The 12,186-nt window shown below is 43.2% G+C and overlaps 1 protein-coding gene across 1 annotated transcript in view; it reads right to left on the bottom strand.

The window, feature by feature from the left end:
- Nucleotides 1-11,777, bottom strand: part of JADE1 (jade family PHD finger 1) — a 502,176-nt gene extending 490,399 nt beyond the window's left edge. Inside the window, exons 1-3 of the mRNA XM_081538240.1 lie at nucleotides 11,688-11,777; nucleotides 6,553-6,660; nucleotides 5,802-5,956 (exon numbers count right to left, since the gene is read on the bottom strand). The gene's annotated coding sequence lies outside the window, so the exon portion shown is untranslated. The remainder of the gene's footprint in view (nucleotides 1-5,801; nucleotides 5,957-6,552; nucleotides 6,661-11,687) is intronic.
- Between the last annotated feature and the right edge of the window lie 409 nt (nucleotides 11,778-12,186).

The raw sequence follows: 12,186 nt of genomic DNA, 5'->3' as shown, positions 1-12,186 counted from the left end.
CAAAGCAGGAGATGCAGGAGACACGGGTTTGATCCCTGGATGAGAAAGATCCCCTGAAGAAGAAAATGGCAACTCACTCCAGTGTTCTTGCCTGGAGAATCCCATGGTCAGAGGAGCCTGGTGGGCTGCAGTCAATGGGATCACAAAGAGCACACACTTAGGTCTGTGAGTCTGAAAGCCAGGCTTCTCATCTCACTCCCCTGAACTACTTGTAATTCTTAGAAAGTTCTCCTGCCTTGTTCTGCCTGACTGACTTCTCAGAGCTCAGTTCAAATAACCCTATCTCCTGAGAAGCTCCAAGGCTTGATCCCCCAAGGCTCAGTTTCCCTTCAAGGTCCTCCTATGTCACCCTGGCATTAACCTAAAAAGAGAAGTTTTGACATTGGTTTTTAATCGTCGGTTTGTTGTCTGCCTCTCCAACTAAACTGCAAATCCAAAAGGGTTGCTGCTTAACAGTATTCCTTGTTGATTCTTCAGTGAATAGTGCAGAACACAAACTGAAGTCAGAAATATATAAATGCTTGTTAGATGAACATCTTGAAACACATAAGCCATCTAACTCTTTCTCCTTTTTTGTATTCTATGTTTTCCCCCAAAGTTTCTCATTTAATGCCCTATCTTATGTATGTCAGTCCATAGCCAAGTCTGGGTCCAAGTGACAGTTATACTGCTCACTGAAAACCAATAAATTGGCATATGGATTTTATATGTCAATCTTATACTTTGCTAACATAAGTTCTGCTCTGGAGGAAAAAAACTCCATGTGCTGGCAAAAGCTGACATCTGAGCATTTAAAACAAAGGGCCACAACCCTGAACTATGGTAAATTACTAACGCAAAGGCCTCTTGGGAGGCCCCCTCGGGCTACATCTGGATTTGAGTTTTTCATTCATCCAGCAAATATGCAATAAACTTCCACTAAATGACAACCTTCATTGCAAGCTCTGAGAGTATAGCAGGGAACAAGACAGATGAGCTCTACCCATCATGGAGTCACATTCTACTGGAGGTTAGCAGAGGGACAGATAAAAAACATGTGAAAAATAAGATACTTTCAGGCAGAATCAAATACTGTGAAAACAACTAAGCAGAATAGGAAATGAAAGTTTGGGAGAAGGGGTGACAGGCTCTTTAGTGTGGTCAGGATAAGGCTTCTCTGAGAGATGGACATTTTGTGCTTAAGTCGCTTCAGTCGTGTCTGACTCTTTGTGACCCCATGGACTATAGGCCACCAGGCTCCTCTGTCCATATGATTCTCCAGGCAAGAATACTGGAGTGAGTTGCCATTTCCTTCACCAGGGGATGGACATTTTAATTTTTCTTTTTTTCTTCTTCTTTTTTTTTTTCTTCTTAAGAACCCGGCTCCCAATACCAATCTTAGCATGGGGCCCTGAGGCTAAGGAGCCCCCTCTCCCTCCCCACAAAATCTGAGCTTGAGTCCGACTGGAGGTATGGCTCTGCTGGAGGTGCTATGGCTGGCACCTCACCCCACCACTCATACATCTGAAAAGGTCGGAGCTAGAAGAAACTCAAGAAATCATCTGGGGCAACCTTTTTGGTTGAAGCTGACTCATTAAATATATACCCATTGCTCAGCTGGCAAACTGAGGCTCTGAGGAACAGAGGCTGGCATCTCCCACCAAAAAGAGAATGACAACGAAGCTCACAGATGAACTTCAGAAGGTTTTGCTGACCTCTCCCTCCCTGCTAGAGCCAATCCACGGCATTATGTGCAAAGTGAACACCACCGTAGTTTATTCTTAAATAAATAAAACATCCCCTCTTAGGAAGGTGAACTCTCCTTTCCTGCAGGGTGGGAACTCCCAGAGGACAGGGGACCAGGGTTCCCCCATCAGACTGCTGCTGCTGCTAAGTCGCTTCAGTCGTGTCCGACTCTGTGCGACTCCACAGACCCACCAGGCTCCCCCATCCCTGGGATTCTCCAGGCAAGAACACTGGAGTGGGTTGCCATTTCCTTCTCCAGGGGATGGATATTTTAGCTGAGACCTAAGCAACGAGAATGAATCAGCCATGAGAAAATCTGGGAGCAGATAATTGCAGGCCTGAAAAAGAGTAAATGCAAAATCTCAAAGATAGGAATGAGCCTGGAGCACTCAAAGGAAGACAGAAAACCAATCTGACTGGAGATCAAAGAGCAAGGAATGTGACTTAAGAGCAATCAGAGGGTAGGTGTAGAACAGATCATAAAGGCCATGATTATGAGTTCGGATTTTATTTTAATTGCAAGGTAAAAACATCAGTGAAGTATAGGTAAGGAAGTGATAATCTGATTTATATTGTTAAATGGCTAATAACTGAAAGTAAACTCTATGAAGGTAAGAGTTGCAACCCAGGAGCCAGACAAGAGGCTGCTGTCATGGTCTAAATGAGAGCTGCTGATGGCTTGTACCAAGATGATAGCAGTAGACATGGTGAGAAGTGGTCACTCAAATTTGGAATAATATTTTGGAGGTGGGATCAACAGGACTTGATCTTTCATCGGATGTTGCAGACAAGAGAAAAAGAAGAATCAAAGCAGTGATCTTTTGGTTCTTCTCATCAGAAATTCCTATACCTGCTTGCCAATAAAAATCTGTGTTCTGCTGGAGAACCTCCTTTCAGTAACCATAACAAAGTCAAAGCCAGTCAAAATTTCCACTAGCATATGACAATATTTGAATTATGCATGCCAATTTATGACAGAAGATTCAAGAACAGTTTATTCTGCATTAAACTAAAGCTTTAATCTCTTTTTTTTTCAATCTAAAAAGCAGCTCATTTTCTAAAGACCCATGTTGCTTACAAAGCAAAGACTGGGTTCCTTTAAAAAGTGTTATTTCCCCTGAAATATTAGAGATCTATAGGCTCAGAGCTTCTATTATAGTTATCAGATATTTATTTTGTCTTATATTTTCTCATATGAGGGCCATCTTTTATATATGATTTTATGAATATTAAAAGGCATAGCAGGCCAAGTAACTTACAGCACAGGAAGAATGGCAAGACTGATCTCCTTAGAGTCAACCCCTTAATGTATTCATTCACCTTCTACGAAACTCTGGCAATAGTGTGTCTTGAAGAACCAACTGTTTAAGGCTATCAAGCAATTGTCCTTCTCCTGAACTTAACTCTTCTGATGTTTTATATACCGCCCAATAGCAGTCCTTTAGAAAACATTTTGAAAACAAACTACACTCATTAATATGTATAGACCTATGAAACACATACAAAAGATTATTAGAAAAAAACAGGCTGAATTGAACATAATTTCATGACTTTTTCTAGGAAAATTCATAGTAGTATTTGCTGTGTTAATATGAATAGCACTGATAAAGACTGAGAACCTTTAGGGGACTCTTCCTACCAATTTGTGAGCCAACCGAAAAACAGGAAAAAGAGTAGACAACTGAGAACACCACTCATACTGATAAAGTTGATCCTGGAGGCAAGATGGCACCAGTGGGCCTTCCAACACTGATCCCTAGGACAGGGCAGATTTACAATGGAGTTGCTGACTGGCAGAGCAGGACAAGAGAAACTCTCCTCCTCACCTACTTCAAAGATCTGTCTTTATAAATTCTGCAGCAAAAAGGAACATACTAGAAGTCACGATTCCTGGTAGCCTGGCCCCAAGGTTAAGACTAGCCAAAGGGCTGACCTTTGTCACCCAGTTCCTCACTAGCATCTTACTCAATAGAAAGAGGAAGGGCTGGCCCAAGATGCCAGGAATGTTAATAAAACCCTCAACTCACACCACACTCCCCCATCATTTTATTCTCTTAACCTAGTAATCTACAAACTGGAATAAGTCTACCCTGGGATTCTACTTTCCAAGGGGAATACTAGCACAGATAATATCAACTTTCACTTACTCTTTCCTAAAATTGAGTTGTCTAAAATATTAGTGAGGTTGAGATGTCATTTCAATTGTTTTTCTAATTCCATTTTAAAATCATTCTTTCCTCACTTATAAAAGACAGGCATCCTCTCACCCATCTCAGATCCTACTATGACAAATTGCTCCCACGTGCAAAAAGCTTCTAAGGCACAGACAAAGGAATAATTCTGAATACTGATGTTAATATTTACTTTAATCAATGCAACATAAGTAGCAAGGAGATTTCTTGGTTTTCTTTTCCTTATCTTAAATATATTTCTATTAAGAAAAAAGCATGGCGCTAGAAATTGAGTATTTTGGTCTGGGTTGGAATGTTCTGAGTTCAGATATATTGCCGAGTAGGGTGGCAGGAGTTATGATCATTTTTATCTAATACCATTTCCTCTTCCATTCCCTGATAGTGTTAAAGAAAACTGTTGAGATAACAAAACGGAATACTGAAGGAGTTTGAGCCCTACTTCATATGGGTAACAAACTCACAGTAAAGTTTCATGCTCCATATATATCTCTCAGAATTCAAAAATGAAAGACCGGTGGAAAACATTCTGGGAAATATCAGTCAGTTACAAGGTACATCTGCTCAATAATGAGAGAGAACTCTGTGTCTTTCTCCTGTGTCTCAACTGCATATTTCAGATAATTTCAAGGAAAAGGATGTTAAAAAAATTCCAAATTTCCTTCCAATAGGTCAACATTACATATAAAAGGAACATATATCATAGATACATTAATGTTTTGCAGTGTTTTTTGAACAATTATTCAGACTCATGGGAGAAAATATTTTCACTAGTTTTCATCTGAAGATTACTGAATACAGTAAGTCTATACTCATTTTTTTACCCAAACACTGCTATAAATAATGCACTGAACAACAATCATTTATTCATCTTTTGTAAGCCCCACGCCTAATAGTCCCCCAATATGTCTTCTTATTCTGTGTCCTAGCAGAAAATCGGGCTTCCCAAGTGGCTCAGCAGTAAAGAATCTGCCTGCAATGCAGGAGACAAAAGTTCAATCTCTGGGTCTGGAAGATTCCCTGGAGGTGGAAATGGCAACCCACTCCAGTATTCCCACCTGGAGAATCCCCATAGACAGAGGAGCCTGGCAGGCTACAATTCATAGAGTCACAAAGGGTCAGACACAACTGAGCACACAGCACACCAGAAAATTACATTCCGGAACTAACTGGAGAAGGGGAGCTACATCCATTTCGTTGGGAGATATAGTTCCAACAAAATGTTAGCTCTCTTTAATAATTATTTGGAAAAATCTGTAATGTAATTAAATATTACTAAGTACGTATTACTGATATGTATCACAATTATGTATTACTAATAATTATAATAATAACTCAATCCAAAAAAATTTTAGAAACTTTTGGAACTTTTTAAAAATTATAAACAACTTTGCAATCACCTAAAAAAATGACAGGGGAGGCAATAAAATACATTTGAGCATAAAATATATTTTTAAGACTTCTGTGGGGAAGTAAAATAAAAATACAAATTAAGAGAAAAAAAAGAATAATATAGGGACTTCTCTGGCAGTCCAGTGGTTAAGACTCTGTACTCCCAATGCAAGGGGCACTGGTTCAATCCCTGGTGGGGAAATTAAGATCCCATGGCAAAGCACTCCCCCCAAAAACAGAGAATGCAAAATTTCTGTAAAAATGGAGATGTGAGTATTCAATTTCTATTGGATTTAATTTCACTAAATGCATTTTTAAGTAACATAAACCTTTATAGTTTAAAATAGTCATATTTACATTATATCAGAAATTACTTTTTTTGCCACTAAGGACAAAACTTTTACATGTGAAGCTAAAAATTATTTTGGGTGGTATGTTAGTATAAATGTATGAAGATCATTCCCTTAACCCATTCAGCTTACCCACTGAGATTACCTTGGGATATGGTTAGCTCCCTTGGGTAAGAAGTCAGCAGTCAGTTGGGGTAGTCTTCCTCCCATCTTCATAAGACCACTTCAGTACTAATTTCACTTCTTTTGTGAAATCTCATGGGGCCACTGATAAAGTGCAGGTTTTGTTGTCAGAACGCCCTGAATGGGTCAGAACAATACACCAATTAAATGAGCTGCCATCTTATTCTGTACATGGGAGCTGTAATTCACAACCTGTTCGATTGGCACCTCAAATTGTGTCCCACTGTCTTGTTCAGCATTACTGGAACAAGATCAAATGGTAACATAAAAATACTCTAAAAATTAAGAGCCAAAAAGATGTTTTTAATCTGATTATGATCTCCTCCCAATATGAATTTTCCAGCAAGAAATGAAAAGCTCAGAAATTACATTATCTTGTTCTGCTGAATTATAGTCCAAAGTAATCAGGACTGACTTCATGTTGAAGTCCAAAATTATTAATGTCCAACTTGTTAACTCTCTTCCTCTTGTGAAGTAAAGTTCAAATAACAGATTTCATCACTTCTTGCCAGTGAACTTAGCTCCAGCCTGAAGTTTCCCTTCCCTCAGAGCACTTAAACTATTACGTTTACCCCAAGCCGCCCTCGGCATGGGCAAACCACTGCAAAACTTGTGGTATGAAGCAGCAGAGTAGAAAGCATACTTTCTGTGGGCGGCCTGGCTCCCATGAGAAGAGAGAGAGGAAGAAGGTGGGCTGCACATGCCAAACTTACACATCAGGAAACTTGCTAGAAGTGCTGGAATAAAGTATCAAGTGTTATGTTAGTGGCACCCCCTCCGTACTTCAAGAAACATCTGATGTGGGAAAGAAGTGTTTTCTCCTAAAATAGAGAAATAGAGCAGAATTATAAGAAACAGTCTCTCTTATTTAAGAAATATTTATTCAGCTCAAATTTCTAAGCTAGGTTTGCTGAGAGATTCCTTAGTGAATCAGAGCTGGATGCTGCCTAACAACCAACCACTAACATTTGTAACATATTCATATATGTCAACGCCATATATTTTAGGTTTTTGTTACAGCAGTGCTCTACATCCAGTACCAATTTTTGTATTAGATCAGTCTTCATTTGCTACCAAACAACCCCAAATATCTCAGTGACTTAGAATAGCAAAAACATATTTCTCACTCATACAACCATGTGTGTTAACTAAGGACTCTTTTCCACTTCGTTCTGACTCTCAGACCCTGGCTGATGAAAGCAGCCACCATGTGGAACACTGTTAGGGTGGTAGATTAAATAAGGCTACAAATTCTTTGTCACTCTTCTCCCAAGTTCCCATCAAGAAGTGGACTTTATTTCCCCTCCCCTTGAAACTAAGTTGGCCCTGTGACAGCCTTAACGAATAGAATGAGTTATTTCCACACCTAAGTCTTGGAAATAGACTGGAAGGATCTGAAAGCTTTTGCAGTTTTGAAGAGTCCTGAGCCACTATGCAAGAAGTCTACTCTGCAGGAGAAGCCATGTGAAGTGAGGCCCTGGAATAACACTGTGAAAAGAAGGGCTCAGTCATTCGAGCATCCTCGTCACACCTCCAAATTACTCCAGCCCTGGCTGGAACCACATGAGAGATCCCAAGCAAGATGAGACAACTGCCCGTGAGCCCGTTCAACCCACAAAGCCAAGAGAGATTATGAAATGGTTATGGTTTTAAGTCACTAAGATTTGGGATGGTTTGTTATGCAGCAATATATAACTAAAACATTCCATCGCTATGCCAAAAGGAGACATGGGAAACTGTGCACAGGTTCCTATATTAATCACTTTTGCTTGAAAGTGACACAGATCACTTCAATCACATTTCAGTGGCCATGCTAAGTTCAAAGGAGTAGGGAGATGCAAGTCGGCTATGTGTCTGAGAAAAGAAATGGAAACATTTGTTGGTTAGTATTAATACCTCACAGAGAGGGGTCAAGCTTAAAGAGGTGCATCTTCCATGGAGATGACAAGTCAATCAGTAAGCAGTGGATTACATTTGTAAGGGAAAGGCACGGAAGCCATTTGTGGATTTACAGAGTGCCAACAGAGTTTCTGAGTTAGGTGAGCAGCCCTGGAGATAAAGGAGTAAAGGAAAATCAGTATACATGACTAGGCCATGTAGGAATGGAGGGAAAGACAAGAGCAGGCCACCAGTCTGAAAGCTATCACAGTATTCAAAACAAGAGTATCCTACTGGGAGAGAGATTTTCCTGGGGGGAGGGGGGAGACCTGAAAAAGAAAAGAAAAAAGAGAAAGGTTTCAAGTGTAAAACTGAGGTATTTATCAAGAATATAAAAGAAAACGTTTAATTCTCATGGAAGACAATGTTAGTTAGCTATTCAACATTCCCTCTCCCTGCCATTTCCTTTACAGTGTAACTTCAATACTGTTTGACTCCTCTCTTCCCTCCAAACCAATCAGAAACAAAAGAAATCTATACACACATAACTCAGTTCCAAAATAAATTCCGATTGGTCTAAGCCAGTTGTTCTTAACTGAGGGGGTTAGTGGGGGATGGAGGGAAAGAGAGTTTTTTGGTTTGGATTGGTTGCTTTTTTTTTTGGTGTCACAATGTCTGGGGTTGCTACTGACATTCAGTGGGAAGGCACCAGAGATGCTAAATGTCCACATTTCTGGGTAAGAACTGTGAAAAGCCAGAAAAACACTAACGAATCATAGTAATCCTATGTTCCTTGTCAGTAACTGGTTTAAAAACTAGCTACTAACCCAATCTTGGAAAAATAAGATATAAGGAGTGGCCTGCTATGAAGCCTCTGGGGAGATTTCTGTCTGCTGATGTTGTATGAACCATGTGACACCTGGGACTGCTACAGTCATCTTCCTCCAAAAACCAGTTTCTTCCCAAGCTCCCTGTTTCCATCATTGGCACCACGTCCTCTTTACCAGGTCCTAAAGTAGCTTTGATTTCTCTCAACCTCTAACCTTATGATGACTACATGAGGTTTGTCTGGGACAATTTTACTCTTATTCTCCCAGTGGGGTTGTGAGAAGCTGCGACATAGTTTTAACCCGTTCGCGCCCCGAAAAGGGGTGTCTTTTCTCCCCTGGGCGCCGTCACGCCTGTCCAGAAGCCCGGAGCGCGGGCGCGCAGGCAAAGCTACGGCCCAGAAGTTCTGGCGACCAGCTGGAGTCGCCTAGCGGTAAGAGAGTGCACGGAACTCGCACTGGGATTGTTTGACGAAAGGAATCTACGTGCTGTCTTCGAGGACACGCCCCAATGGTTTTGGCCAAGGCTGCTCCTGTAGAATTTTCTTTCAGATTTTAGACGAAAGGTGTCGTTATTCCTTAAGTCGTACTCACTGGGGCGGTAGGAAAGTGGATAGGGTGAGGTGGTCCTTCAGTTCGCTTATTTAGCTTAATCTGCGGTTTCTTTTCATCTACCTAGGTCTTGTAGCCTTTTAACCTTTCGAGTCCTTAACAATTCGGCGTAAATGTCACCTCTGAACACTTACACTGAGCCCCTCACCTCACGCTCTGAACTCTGTTGGGCTCCCTCTCGCCCTAGTTTGTTCTGTGTCACTAGTTCCCCCACCCCTATCCCCTCGCTGTAAACTACCCTTGTGGTGAATGAGGTGTGTTAAGGTGTGTCAAGGGAGTAACAGTTTTCGTTTCATCTTGAGGCATTTGCGGAATGGAGGAGAGATGTGGGCAAACTGGAGCGTATGGTATGCTAATTAGGGAAACAGCAAGTGGTCCATTTTGGCTTTAAGTACCGCAGAGGAGCGAAGTCTGGAAAGCTAAGCTTGTAATCTTAGTATCATGGGATTGGCCTAAGAGTTTATATTGCTGGTTTTGGAGAAGCCTCAGCAGATACTGAAAGGAAAGTGACAGGATCAAAACTCTTCTGTAAAGCGCCTATCTACTAGGATTGGTATGAAGGGTTGGAGTGGGGAAAAGAATGGGAAATCAGTTAGTAGGCTAAGGTATTTGCGCAGGAAGTGGCAGGAAGTGAGGGAATGTAAAGGGTCAGACATTAACATTTTAGGTGTTCTGTCACAGGTACTCAATTTTGCCTCGTAGCGACTTCACTTCAGAGGTATAAAAGCCATCCATGGGCTGAACCCCTGCTTTAGAGGTATTTTCTTGAGGCAGAGTGAACAATGGGGAGTAATCTTCCAATCTAGACGTTTTAAAAGTGAAAGTGGGAGAATGAAGAAGTGAAGTCGCTTCAGTCGTGTCCGACTCTTTGCGACCCCGTGGACTGTAGCCTGCCAGGCTCCTCTGTCCATGGGATTTTCCAGGCAAGAATACTGGAGTGGGTTGCCATTTCCTTCCTTCTCCAGGGGATCTTCCCAACCCAGGGATCGAACCTGGTTCTCCCGCATTGCAGGCAAAATCTGCCTTCTGAGCAGCCAGGGAATTCAAATTTATACCTCTGGAAGAAGGTTTTAAAAGACAAAGTTTGTTACACTTTTAAGTGATTGGAAAACTTATTTCATGGTATCTAAAATTGTATCAAATTAAAATTTCAATGTCCATAAAGTTTTATTGGAATACAGTCAGTCATTCCTTTAAGTATTGTCTACGGCTGGTTTCCTCTACAGGCAAAATTGAGTACCTGTGACAGAACACCTAAAATGTTAATGTCTGACCCTTTACATTCCCTCACTTCCTGCCACTTCCTGCACAAATACCTTAGCCTACTAACTGATTTCCCATTCTTTTCCCCACTCCAACCCTTCATACCAATCCTAGTAGATAATCGGTCTGCAGAAGAGTTCTGATCCTGTCACTTTGACTTCAATATCTGCTGTGAAGTGAAGTCGCTCAGTCGTGACCGACTCTTTGCGACCCCATGAACTATAGCCTACCAGGATCCTCCGTCCATGGGATTTTTCAGGCAAGAGTGCTGGAGTGGGTTGCCATTTCCTTCTCCAGGGGATCTTCACGACCCAGGGATCGAACCCAGGTCTTCCGCAGTGTAGGCAGACGCTTTACCGTCTGAGCCACTGGGGAAGTCTAATGAGGTTCCTCCAAAACCAGCAATATAAACTCTTCGGCCAATCCCATGATACTGAGATTACAAGCTTAGCTTTCCAGACTTTGCTCCTCTGCGGTACTTAAAGCCAAAATGGACCACTTGCTGTTTCCCTAATTAGCATACCATACGCTCCAGTTTGCCCACATCTCTCCTCCATTCCGCAAATGCCTCAAGATGAAACGAAAACTGTTACTCCCTTGACACACCTTAACACACCTCATTCACCACAAGGGTAGTTTACAGCGAGGGGACAGGGGTGGGGGAACTAGTGACACAGAACAAACTAGGGCGAGAGGGAGCCCAACAGAGTTCAGAGCGTGAGGTGAGGGGCTCAGTGTAAGTGTTCAGAGGTGACATTTACGCCGAATTGTTAAGGACTCGAAAGGTTAAAAGACTACAAGACCTAGGTAGATGAAAAGAAACCGCAGATTAAGCTAAATAAGCGAACTGAAGGACCACCTCACCCTATCCACTTCCCTACCGCCCCAGTGAGTACGACTTAAGGAATAACGACACCTTTCGTCTAAAATCTGAAAGAAAATTCTACAGGAGCAGCCTTGGCCAAAACCATTGGGGCGTGTCCTCGAAGACAGCACGTAGATTCCTTTCGTCAAACAATCCCAGTGCGAGTTCCGTGCACTCTCTTAGCGCTAGGCGACTCCAGCTCGTCGCCAAAACTTCTGGGCCGTAGCTTTGCCTGCGCGCCCGCGCTCCGGGCTTCTGGACAGGCGTGACGGCGCCCAGGGGAGAAAAGACACCCCTTTTCGGGGCGCGAACGGGTTAAAACTATGTCGCAGCTTCTCACTAACCACTAGCCCACGCCCTCGGAAAGGTGTCTGAGAGAAGCCCGCCTCAGCAGCCGCCTCACCGCACGTGAGGCTCTCAAGCGCAGCGTGGGTGAAGAGGCTGGAGCTGGCGGACGCAAACCCGGACCAGGGAAGGGGCGGGGTTCGTGGGCGCATGCGCACAGCCAGAGGACTGGGCAGGCCGTTCCTCCCAGAGGGTTTGCAGAGGAAAGGAGAGCTCGTGGCGCCCCGGAACCCGCGCAAGCGCCGTAGCCTTGCCCCGCCCGTGCGCGCGCGCGGCAGGCCTATCTGCTCTTCAGACCCGCCCCCTTCTTGTACTTCAACTAGAGGAGGAGACAGGCGAGAGCAGGGAAGTGTGGGGCGAGGTGGGCGGGGCGTCGCACGCGAGCGCGGCCAGCAAAAGTAAGGGAGAGGGAGCGATCCAAGACAACGTTACCGCGTAAACACCCAATCGGGAGCCAGCCTGACCCCGCCCCCTACCCTCACGTTATTGGCTAGGAAGCCCCATATGGGCGGGGCCGGCCTTGGGGTTGGGGAGGGCAGGGGGCGGGGAGGAGGAGG

The sequence above is a fragment of the Giraffa tippelskirchi genome, chromosome 11 (assembly GCF_054371585.1).
Source record: "Giraffa tippelskirchi isolate mGirTip1 chromosome 11, T2T-mGirTip1v1.2.pri, whole genome shotgun sequence".
Taxonomy (NCBI): domain Eukaryota; kingdom Metazoa; phylum Chordata; class Mammalia; order Artiodactyla; family Giraffidae; genus Giraffa; species Giraffa tippelskirchi.
Note: the sequence above shows the minus strand (reverse complement) of the source record. Positions and strands in the feature narration are given on the sequence as shown.